Raw genomic sequence first — 13,152 nt, 5'->3', positions numbered from 1 at the left:
AGCACAAGAGATAATCCACATTATTATCTATCAAGGAATTGAAGACTAAAACTACAATGAGCTATCATGTCATATGCATTAGAATGACTAAAATAAAAATAAGAACAGAAAATACTGTGAGGATGTGGAGACACTAGATAACTCATACATTGCTAGTGGGAAACACCCGCTCTTGGCAGTTTCTCATAAAACTAAACATACAATCACCATACAACCAGGCAGTTGCATATTTATGCACCTGTCCCAGAGAAATAAAAACTTATAGTCATACAAAACCTGTACACAAATGTTCACAGCAGCTTTATTCAAAGTGGCCTAAAACTAAAAACAACCCACATGTCCTTCAATGGATAGATGGCTAAGCAAACTTGGACACCCCCCGCCATGGGGCACTACTCAACAATAAAAAACATGAACTACTGATACACACAAGAATTTGGATGAGTCTTAAGGTGATTATGCTGAGTGAAAAAAGTTAATCCTAAAAGATGACATATCTTATGTTTCCATTTATATAACATTTGTGGGAAGGAAAAAAAAAAAGAGAGAAGTGGAGAACAGTGTAGTGGTGGCTAGGGTAAGTAGAGAGGTGGGAGACCTCTGGTTATAAAAAGTCAACATGAAGGATCCTTGTGGTCATGGAACTATTCTGTATCTTTACTGTGGTGGTTGATACACCAACGTGTGCATGTGATAAAATTGTTTAGAACTAAGAACACACAGACACACACACACACATACACACACACACCACAAATGAACACAAGTAAAATTGGGGAAATTTGAAGAAAGAAGTATAAAAAAACATTCTTAGTTCATGGGCCATACAAAAACATATGTATGGGGAAGTTTGTTGGAGGGAAGTGAGATGTTTCGTGTCTCCACTGGAACATAAATAAGGCCACATTACCATGGAAGGATTTAGGTAAGAGATCAAAACTTCTAGGTAATGATAAAGGATGAAAAGCAACAGTAAAACCACAAAATAAAGACCACCATGGGGAATGGCTCAGAGGAAAAAACTCCCTGGCATTTGTGCCACTGGTATTGGACTTGAGGAAATGAGGAGTGGTGAGTCACTTCGGGAAGGCTTTTTAGGGGGTGTTAAATAAACAGCTCCTTTGTCCAACCAGAGCATCTAGGCCTTCATAGCATCTCCCCTCACCCCACCCAAGAAAGTCAGGAGTGGTGTTTTGTGAGGTCTATGCTCCTTATGACCACCGTTAGCTGGGGGAGCACCTTGTAGATCAAAGCTGAAGGGGTGTGGCTCCTTCCTTGTTGTTCTGGGGAGAGGTGTATATAGGGAGGACAGGTCCCCTGGGACGAACATCTGGGAGACTTGTACATGACTACTGTGGTGACCAGGAAGCCATAGGAGCCTAGCACAGTGAGGAGACCACGAACCACAGCACCAAAAGCTGGAAGAAGAAGAAGACCCCCTCTCCACACAGGTCAGATGACCCTACCCAATCTTCTCCTTTTCTTCCCCATTGGCCACCCTCTTCTAAGACTCATCCTGTCTCTGCCCGGCACTAACCCTCCTCTCAGCACAAATGAGGATTTCATCAAGATCCCCTTCCCATCCAGCCCCCATTCTCATTTCCCAACCTCTGGACTCACCCTACTCCCCTACCAGGTGCTGAAGCAGGATAAATAACCACCCCACATGAATTTCCGAAAAAAATTTTTTTGTTGTCCGTACAGCAACAATTACTTCAAGTAGGGGAAAGAGAATGAAAAGAGTCAACAAATTTCATCCATTGTCACAGAAAAAATGGAAGCTGGAGACAAAATCAGTCAGGCCAGACCCAACAGATCCTGCAGAACTACACCATCCCAATACTTGTGCTGCCAGTAACTGCAGAATGAACACCAGAGACCTCAGAACTACCTGCTGCATCTCTAGAAGCCTGGCTCTGGAGAAATGAGCAACTGCATAGCAGCAGACTCAGGCCCCAACATGGAACATGGATGGTGACGATTAAAATAACATCAATAAGGTGCGAGAAGCCCCTTAAAAATAACAAAATGTGGCTGCACAGAAACAGATCATGTTGCCCTAGCCCTCGAGATGGTTCCAAAAAAATGAGAGTGAGAATCACAGAGAGACTCAACATCTTTGCTGTTAAGTAGTTCCAAGTCCTCCCACATCCACCTGAGAGAATGTGCATGCAGCCAACCAGGGCTGGAAGAGTATCCTTGATAGAATACGATTCCCCACAGATGACAGAACAATTGAGTGATTTCTTTACTTGGTACTTAGCACTCATTTAAATATGAGCAAAGTCAGCAGGACACCACAGTGCCCACGTGTGCCTTTAATAGGGTTGAAGGCCAGCCTGGCCAGGGAGAAGGGAAAAAGCAAAGAAGCTCCAGGGAGGCTGTGGCCATTATCAGTATTGGCCTGTGCACTGCTGAGCAGCTCCATTCAATTGGGAGTAACTCATGGCTCCCAAGTTTCACTGGTTCCCTGATGCTCTGGTGAGTCGGCAAGAAGGTTAGAGCCAAGGGGCGCCTAGGTGGCTCAGATGGTTAGGCGTCTGCCTTCGGCTCAGGTCATGATCCCAGGGTTCTGGGATCGAGCCCCACATTGGGCTCCTGACTCAGCAGGGAGTCTGCTTCTTCCTCTCCCTCTGCCTCTCCCACTGCTCATGCTCTCTCTCTCTCTATCTCTGTGTCTCAAATGAATAAATAAAATCTTTAAAAAAAAAAAGGTTAGAGCCAAGAAGATGGTCAAATACTTCTCTTCAGCCAAGTTCTGCCCAGATCTGCCCAGCTTACCCTCTCCATCAAGTGCTCCTCCCTTACAAATCCCAGAATGGAGCTCTCACTCAAAGTAAAATCTTACCAGAAGCAGAAGTAGTCATAATTTTTATATACATATGGGTTAGAATGGTGTTCCTCAAAATTTAACTTTATTCAAAGAATTCTGTTAAACTAGGCACTCTCTCACAGTTTTAAGTTCATGTCCATAATTTTTATTATGAATTTAAATATTTACAAAGGATATAGTTTCTAGTTTATTGTAAATATTAATATTCTAAAAAATATTCTGAGAACCATAAATTTACAAATAAGGGTATCCTCTGTTTTCACTAATAATAATGAGAATGAATTTGATGCACATTCTCACTGATCTGAATCTCTGTCTTGTTTGTATATTCTGTGTGATTTCAAAGGTGGTGGAGAGTTCTATATTCATGTCTCATGGACCTCCATGATGTCTTCAGGTAAAAGTTTCATTAGATTGAGATAAGACACTGTTTTATATTTTTTTGAACATTTACTAAATGTTTTTATTACTTTTAAAATATTTTTAGAAATATTGGATATTTCAACTGGAAGGAAAAGAGGAAGGAGGGAATGGGGAGTTATTTTTTAATGGGTACAGTGTCTGTTTACAATGAGGAAAAAGATCTGGAATCAGACGATGGTGATGGTTGCACAACACTGTGAATATACTAAATGCCACTGAACTATATGCTTAAAAATGGTTAAAATGGGGACAACTGGGTGGCTCAGTCATTAAGTGTCTGCCTTTGGCTCAGGTCATGATCCTAGGGTCCTGGGATCGAGGCCCACATCAGGCTCCCTGCTTGGCAGGAAGCCTGCTTCTCCCTCTCCCCTCCCCCTGCTTATGTTCCTGCTCTGGCTATCTCTCTCTCTGATCAAATAAATAAATAAAATCTTTAAAAAATGGTTAAAATGGTAAGTTTTATGTTATGTACCTTTTACCACAATTTAAAAAGGGAAACAACCACAGTGAACTACACACCCACTAAAATGGCTAAAATTTATATAACTAAAAATTGCAAATGTTTTTGAGGATGTGGAGCAACTGAAAGTGTAAGATGGTGCAATTGTGTAAAAGAGTTTGACAGTATCTTACAAAGACAAATATACACTTACCCTTCTTGGTATTTAATGAGGGGAAATGTAAACACGTGTCCACACAAAGATTTTTTTTAATTTTATTATTTTATGTTAATCACCATACATTGCATCATTAGTTTTTGATGTAGTGTCACACAAAGACATGTAAAAGAATGCTTGTAGGGGCGCCTGGGTGGCTCAGTCAGTTAGGAGTCCAACTCTTGGTTTCCGCTCAAGTCATGATGTCCCCATCCTGGGATCAAGCTCTGAGGCAGATCCTCTCTCCCTCTCCCTCTGCCCCTACCCCCACTTGCCTGCTCTCTCTCTCAAATAAATAATTCTTTAAAAAAAAATAAAAGAATGTTTATAGCAGTATTATTCATAACAGCCCCAAATGAAAACCATCCAAATGTCCATCAACTGACAAAAAGATATATATCCTTTCATGGAATGACACATAGCAATAAAAAAAGGTAAAAAATACTGATACATACTACAACATGGGAAATCCTAAAATAATTATGCTAAGTGAAGAAATCCATATTTTAAAAACAATATACATGGTTTGATTCCATTTATATGTAATTCTAAACAAATAAGCAAACAAACTCCAGTGATGAAAGGCAGGCAGGAAGTTGCTTGGAGCTGGAAATCGGGGTAGGTATGGAATGGGACAGAAAGAAACTTGATGATAGGATGGACCTGTTCTATAGATGGATTTTTTTTTAAGATTTTATTTATTTATTTGACACAGAGAGAGAGCTCAAGCAGGGAGAACAGCAGGCAGAGGGAGAGGGAGAAGCAGGCTTTCCACCAAGCAAGGAGCCCAATGTGGGGCTCAATCCCCAAACCCTGGGATCATGACCTGAGCCAAAGGTAGACACTTAACCTACTGAGCCACCCAGGCACCCTTCTATAGATGGATTGTAGTAATAACTACACAACTGTATAAAACTACAAGTTGAAATTCATTTGACTGTATACTTTAAAATAAATAAATAAAGTAATTAAAAAAAAATCACTCATCTTTCTCCTGGGCCATAGCCCCATTCCATACCTACCCCGTAGGACTCTAACATTCCCTGCTGCCATTCCTACAGAGTCGTAGGGAAGCCAGTGATGATGTTCTGGCTTGCCCTTTGCTCTGCTCAAACTTTCTAGTCTGTGTGGTCTTCTCTAACTGCTTGTAGTATTTCCATGAGCCTTCACCTCCAAACAAAGATAGTAATAAGAAATATATCCACTTAGTTTTGGCTTTGACTTCTCCTGCAGTTTACTCTCTCATCCCAGACCCCACTACGACATCTTCAGAAGCCCCTAGACCGAGGCCCATCACCCTTCCTACAGCTCAGTCTTGACTCCAGAGCCATTATGTAATTTCTGTCATCAGACAGTGTTTAAGTTATGAGCACATTCCTCAGCCACACTTAACAACAAATGTAAAAGGGTTTTTAATTCCTTTATATTGAACTTGTCTTGCAAAGAGCAAGTTGGGGGCTAAGGAAAAAGTAAAAAGGCTGGAGGAAGGAACAAAGGAAAGTTCATAATGCAAAATTATATGAAGCAATATATTATCCGTCATAGCATGAGTCCTAATATTTCTTCAGAGGATAGCCATAATAAACAACACGCCCCAAAGAGCTGCAACACCTGCTACTGATTTTTTCTCCCCTCAAATTGGAAATCATGGGTGGAATTCTACAAACAGAAGAGGACTCTGGCTGTTGCTTTTAGACAGCTGGAAAATGTGCTTTCAAGATGCCCATGAACACCCAGATGGTAGCCCGAACACAGAGATGGATGGGGGAGGAAGACCAGGACAGACAGACGAAAACAGCGACAGAGAGAGGGACAGAAAGAAGGTGACCTAGAAAGTTGGAGGGACAGAGAGAGAATAAAATCCAGATTCCATCTCTTGTGGCAACCTGTGCTGTTTGTTTAACTTGCTGATTCTCTAACCATTGCTCCCATATTTAGGATTTAATAAAGCTCCAGTAAGCCTTTTTCCCCAAGCACCCTTTGTGCTTAATTGTTAAACTCAATGCAATTGGAAAAAAATATAATCCATATGTTTCCGCTCATTTACACTTAAATCATCTGAATATGGTATTTTAACCCCAATTTATCATTCACAGAAACTTTAGAGACTTAAACAAATCTCTGAAGGCCCATCCCAATCCCTCTTCTACCCCTTTGTGGTATACTTGGATTCAAGAGTTTGAGGGTAAATACAGGGATTTGCAGGAACTTTCAAATGAAGCTCCCCTCCAACTTGCAGTGAACAGTCTTCGTCAGATCCCTTTACCAGCTTTTCCTCTGCACTCAAACTCTTACTGTTGGATGCCCCAGGGCTTGGTTGTTGCTCTTTTTTTCTTCCTTAGCTCCACTGTCTCCCTAGGACATCCCCTTCAGTCCAGTGGCTTTAAGTACCATCCATGTTAGTATCAAATTTATATCTGTCATCTTGACCTCTCCCCTGACTTTCCATCTTGCATATCCTAGTTTCTATTTGATATTTGCCCTTAGAAGTTATATAAACAGTGCAAATTTAACTTTTCAAAGTGATATTTGTGGTTCTGTTTTTACAACCTCTTCTGAATCCCTAAGTATTTCAAAATAAAAAGTTTAAAAACTTATGCTGCAAAGAATGAAATTCCTGCATGCCTGAAACACATTCTTTCCCCAGTATTATCCATCTCAGTAAAAGGCACACATTTTACCCTATTGCATTAAAAAAAAAAAAAAGATTATGCTGGTTTCCTTCCTTTTTCTCACCATCTTCATCCAGCCCTTCAGCAAATTCTGTTGGCTCTATCTTGCATTTGTCTACTTCCCCCTTTACCACTGGCACTATCCTAGTCTATGCCATCATTAACTCTTGTCTGGATGTATTCGTTTTCCTACTGATGCTCAACAAATTGCCACAAAGTTAGCAGTTTTAAACAATGCAAGTTTATTATCTCAGTTTCTATTGGTCAGAAGTCCAGACATGGTGTGGCTGGATTCTCTCCTCAGGGTCTCACCAGGCTGAAAGTAAGGATCAGCCAGAGCTGGGTTTTCATTGGTACCTTATAGTCTTCTCCCAAGCTTGCTCAGGTTATTAGCAGAATTCAGTACCTTAAAGTTGTGGGACTGACATCCCTATTTTCTTGCGGTTATTAGCTGGAGAATGCTCTCAGACTGGCCTCAGGTCTTAGCTACATGGTCCCTTTATAGGTCTTCCCACACTTCCAATCTCTCTGATTTCAGGAAGGGCCCAATCCCTAGTAAAGACTCACTTGATTAGGTCAGGCCCACCTGGATGATCTCTCTGATAATTAACTAAAAGTTAACAGATTAGTAATGTAATCAGAGGAGTAATATCCCACCATATCCATTTCTAGGAAGGAAATTACACAGGGTATGCCCAATAAGGGGTAGAAGTCTTAGGGGGGCACCTTAGAATTCTGCCTACCACACTGGACAGTATGAAGTTTCCTAATTGGCCTCTCTACACCCATTTCCCCCTTCTATTATTATCCCCCATACAAGATCAAACATGTATATTATCTACTTTTCCTCCATCACTGCTTAACACCTTCTAGTGTTCTCCCATTTCACTTAGAATAAAGTCCAAATACGTGGGAATAAATCTGATCAAGGAAATAAAAGATTTGTACACTAAGAACTATAAGACATTGATGAACAAAATTGAAGAAGACAAAAATAAATGGAGAGGTAGCCCATGTTCTTCTATCAGAATTAATATTATTAAAATCTCCATAATACCCGAAGTCATCCATAGATTCAATGCAATCATTATCAAAATTCCAGTGGGGTTTTCCCCAGAAATAGAAAAACATTCCTAAAATTTATGTGGAACCACCAAAGATCCCAAATAGCTAAAGCAATCTTGAGAAAGAAGAATAAACCTGGAGGCATGACATTTCCTGATTTCAAACTATACTATAAAGCTATAGTAACCAAAACAGTATGATACTTGCATAAAAACAGACACATAAACTAATAGAATAGAATCAAAAGCCCAGAAATAAATCCATGCCTATACATTCAACTAATATTTGACAAGAGAGCCAAGAATACTTAGTGGAGAAAAGATAGTCTCTTTAATAAATGGTGCTGGGAAAACTCGATATTCACAGGAAAAGAATGAAATTAGACCCCTATTTTCACCACTCACAAAATATTAATTTGAAATGAGGGATTAAAGACTTAAATGTAAGACCTGAAACTGTAAAACTCCTAAAAGAAAACATAGGGAAAAACTCCTTGACATTGGTCTTGGCAATGATTTTTTGGATATGACACCAAAAACACAAGCAAAAACAAACAAATGGACTCCATCAAACTAAAGAGCTTCTGCATGGCAAAAGGAACAATCAAAAGAAATGGAAAGGAAAACTATGGAATGAGAGAAAATATTTGTAAACCATATATTGGATAAGCAACTCATACCTAAAATATATATTGAGCTCATACAATTCAATAGCAAAAAACAAACAAACAAACAAGCAATCCAATTAAATTATGGCCAGAGGACCTGAATAGACATTTTCCCAAAGAAGATGGACAAATGGCCCACAGGTATATGAAAAGATGCTCAACATCATATCAGAGGAATACAAGTCAAAACCACAATGAGATGTTGCCCCCACACTGTGCGAATGGGAGTTAATATTGGCAGAAGCATGATCAAGGAGTTTGGCACTCTGGCTTGTGTCAGTCTTCCACACTCTGCAAATGATACAGTTTTGCCAAAGGAACAGAGGTATGAAAGAGCAACAGAGATTATACAAATAAATGAAGCCATGAACATTTCCTCTTTCCATCCTCACCCTGCCCTCCCGTCTTCTTCTTCACACTTTAGCAAACATTTTGCTTTGTGCCCTGCATCCTTAGATCATTAAACTTTATCCGGTTTCTTTCCACCCACATGTACTTTCAAGAAATCAGGTCTCCAACATCTGAAGGGCAGAAACTGAAAAACTGGAAATAATTCACTTCTCTTAGAATTTTGTCTTAAGGGGACCCTGATTATATCATAAATTATAAAGCAACTATTTAGTATGTGTATAATAATATATGTGAAATCATAAAGAGAGTGTAGAAAAGTTTCTGTAATAAAAAGAAAACACATCTTTTTAAAGGGCACTTGTTTAAATCTTCATTGCTCCTTTGACCCCTGTTTGTCTATCTTCTGGCAGAGGAGGTAAAGTAAAGGTGCATTCTTTAAGTTTCCCTGTTCATTTTTCTCCCTAAAACTAGGAAGTCGGATAGAACGAGGCTCACAGAAAATGTGGTCCAGGGTTAGCTTTGGATAGGGTGCATGAAATCTTCACGTCTCCTTTGGCAAGCCCCTGCCTTGAGTATACTGGATGTGGAAGATTTACTTCTTTGTTTTTATTAAAAAAAAAAAAAAATCAATTCCTCATGTTCCTTTGAGGAAGTTTTCTGTGTATGTTATCTGTGTATTTAAAAACCCATTCTGTCAAGTTCTGTTGATTCCACTAGTAAATTGTCCCAATTCGGATTTTAAGTCCTCCTGGATTTGTTTTTGTTAGTTGAGTTATCATTTTTAGTACTGATACATTCTGGCAGAGATCCCTCCAAAGCATCCTGCTTAGTTAGTGAAACTGGCTTTTTCTAATGCTGGTGTCTTCTTAAATCAGCTTCTCTCCCAGTATGCTCGGAAGCTCCCACCCTATCTCTGGCCTGATGCCATATTTTACTTTATCACTGAAGCAAAAGACATACCTGAATAAAAGTTCATTTGTTACCAATCTTTGTATCCCCAGCTCTTTGCACCCTGTCCCACAGAGACGTGAGCCCAGAGAGGCTCTCAATAATGCTTGACAAATAATGAACAAGTCTGCAAGACAATGCTTGCTTTCCTCCTTTGTCACCGTGCCGATCGGCAAGCTGCTGTGGCACTTTTGAATGCTAAAAATTCCTTAACGTTAATGATGAGTGGTTGTTGGTTAAGAAGAATTAGCCAAGTTAGGCAATACACATAGAAGATTTCACATTTGGAAAATTTCTGTCAATTGCAAACACTCTTCCTAGGAAATAATAGATTTTAGGGGCCCCTGGGTGGCTCAGCTGGTTGAGCGTCTGCCTTTGGCTCAGGGTCATGATCTCCAGGTCCTGGGATCCAGCCCCGCATCTGGCTCCCAGCTCAATGGGGAGTCTGCTTCTCCCTCACCCTCTGCCTCTCCCCCTGCTCATGCTCTCTCTCTGTATCTTTCTGTCTCAGATGAATAAATAAAATCTTTTTTTAAAAAAGAAACTAATAGATTTTATAAAGGCCCCACTTGCCTAATTTGATTTGCAATAAGAAATTAGAAGAGAGAGGATTTCACTCAGTCATCCAATCACCATTTACTAAATTTCCATTCAATTCAAATTCTGAGTCACTTTAGTTTCTGAGATGGCCCTATAGTTTCCATCCTACCCTTCTAGGTTGAGAAGGTTAGGGCAGTGCCAGGGCAGAGGAGTCCACAGATACCTCCTGCATCTGTGTGCATTGGGCTTCCCAGCCAGGCTGTAGGGGGCCGTTCTATTGTTTCTACATGGACTGGATTCCAAATAAAGTCTTTCAAGCCTACTAAATTAAGTCTTTCGAAGCTGGACTTAACTGAAGTTGGCTCATATCCTGACAAAGCCCAGTTAAAGCTGGGCCCTGCTTCATTATCGCACACAGCACATGCAGGTGATTCAGAGTAAGAAAGGAAAACCCTTGCATGGGATTCTGGGTCTCCCAGGACCTTCTGAACAGGGCAGGGAACTGGGGAGAGGGGTCCCAGCAGTCTCCTGCACATGCTCAATAAGGACTGTCTTTACAGCTTACATGGTTGATACAGAACCCCTAATTATGATTACTAGAGTGAATAAGCAGACACCAATATGGATCTCAGATATCTACTAGTAAAAATGACCTTGTTGTTTACCAGATGAAATCACATTGCATCACTCACATTTTCCCGTCCAGCTCTAAAATGCCTCTTTCAACAGACGTTTTAATGTATGTACCATTATGTTTTTACTTTTAAAACAATATGTTAAAAGTGTCAAAGGACCACAATAAAGTTCTCTATATTATACCTCTTGTTTATTAAAGGGATCCAATGGTCCATCATCAGATTATGTGAGCCCAATTTGGGTAATAACCAAAACAGGATAATAATAATAGTGGTACATTTGCTGGGCCTTCCACTTGACAACTTTAAACTCCCACGAATGTTTGTCTGGTAATCTTTAACTCAACTTTTGTTTTCCAGTTTAGGCATTTTGTGCTCTTTGTAATTCCATTGCACCTTCTGCTTAACACCATGAATTATATTACCTTATGGGGTTAGAATCAGTGCAATAATTTACTTACATTTCTGCCCCTCTCTTCTACTTCTTATTCCTTGAGGGCAGAGAGTGTGCTCTTTACCAACTTATCTTCAACCCCTAGCAGACTTCTGAGCAGAAAAAATCGACTTGAGCTTAAATGTTTGTTAAATTTGCAAAGCACTTTTATGCATGTCATGTCATTTCTTTAATGTAACAATCCCCATAACAATCCTGTGAGACAGGTATTATTGTCCCCATGTAAGGGTTGAGGAAATTAAGGCTTAGGGAGATTAAATGATTGGGACAAGGGTGTACAGTTAATAAATGTTATAAATTTTACTCTACCCAAGGTCTCCTAAATACCAAAGCCCATATTCTTTTCAGTATGCCACAGTTGCCTGTTGAGATGCTGTTTCTCTCTCAACTGAGGAAATGACCATTATCGTCATTTTTGCAGGTCAAGAAAAGCAGACGCTGAAACTCTGCCAGGTAATTCAGTTCTCTGGCAGCAATGGGAACTAAGAATAGGAAACGAACATTACTATTCTGCCTCATAGCCAATTCATTTGCATGTAATTAACACCATGTGTCCTTTGATCAAATGAGCCTAAAAATAAGATGAACATGGACCAACATGCCAGGCCAAACCCTCCTCACAGTTGGCAGAATTCAGTATCATGCTGGACACAGAAGAAATACTTATAAGAAATGTTATTTCCTTTTTCTTTTTACCCAACACACTTAGAAAAATACCAGTCGCATGCTTATAATGGCATTTCATCCCATGATATATGCATTCTGCTGTCCTCATCCCTACCAGCTCCACTTCACATTCTTTTCGTCTTGGCCAATTGGGTATAAGGAACCCCATCGAGAATTTTAAAACCACTGAAACTAGCTTCTGAAATCCTTCAGTTGGGGTTTAAAACTGGGGTTTACAAAAAGAGCAGGTCTAGTTTATTCAGTTTCTCCACTGGGGGGACTTCCAAGGGGATACTCAGGGATCCTGAAATACTCAGGGCAGGAGGAGCCTTTTGTTTCTATCTAAACCACCTGAGATCTTTCCAGGTAAGTCTGAGCTCCCTGGGATCCTCCAGAGCACCAAGACCCACCTGAGTCCAGTCTCACCTCCACTTCCTCAGTCTTTTGGCAGTTCCCGGCACCTGTCTTCTACACCTCAGTGATGTGAGGGTTTGTCGTATTTGACTTACACAATAGTCCAAAGGGCTCAACCCCAATCACTGCTATGATGGTTGGCAAGAAACAAAAAAGTCAGATGATTTCACTAAAATTCCATGTTAAAGCAAAAAATGGTCCCACATGCATGTCTCTTTGGCTCCCATTTTGGAAACTAGACATTGACTCACCTCTAATTCTAAAGAATCTGCTTGGCTTTGGGATCAGAAAATTGCCAATAAAACTTGAGATGTGGTTTTCAAAGTATAAGAGCCCTGAGTTATTGGTTAACATTTTACAGTAAGAATGTAATGAAAATTGGCAAAGATTAGCCAGAATCTGGTAATAAAAAAGAAAAAGAGCCAAGGAAAAATAAGATGCCCAGACTTAAGAAAGAATAAGAGGTCATCCTGACCATGATGCTATGTTTGACCAGAGACAACTAGAAAACAGACTTTGAAGGAATCCTGGAATCCACTAGAAGTTTAAAAATTCCAAAAAAGAGAAAGATCTGACAATTGACCAAGAATGTGAATGATGGACAAAGATGGAGGAAAGTCAACAGTTTCTGGGAACTTTGCACCAAAACAGCTCAACGGTAATGGAAGTCAGAATCAAATTACAATACCTTGAAAAGGATAAGTATATTTTATTGTGTCTGGTATACAGGGACTTCTTATCTTTCCACCTTGGCTCATTTAGTGAAGTGATTGGCCAATGCCCTGTACAGCAAAGATATAATGCCCTCACTGAGCTTCTGTTACACAG

Source organism: Leptonychotes weddellii, chromosome 6, assembly GCF_054177405.1.
Source record: "Leptonychotes weddellii isolate Sample4059 chromosome 6, ASM5417740v2, whole genome shotgun sequence".
NCBI classification, from domain to species: domain Eukaryota; kingdom Metazoa; phylum Chordata; class Mammalia; order Carnivora; family Phocidae; genus Leptonychotes; species Leptonychotes weddellii.
Note: the sequence above shows the minus strand (reverse complement) of the source record.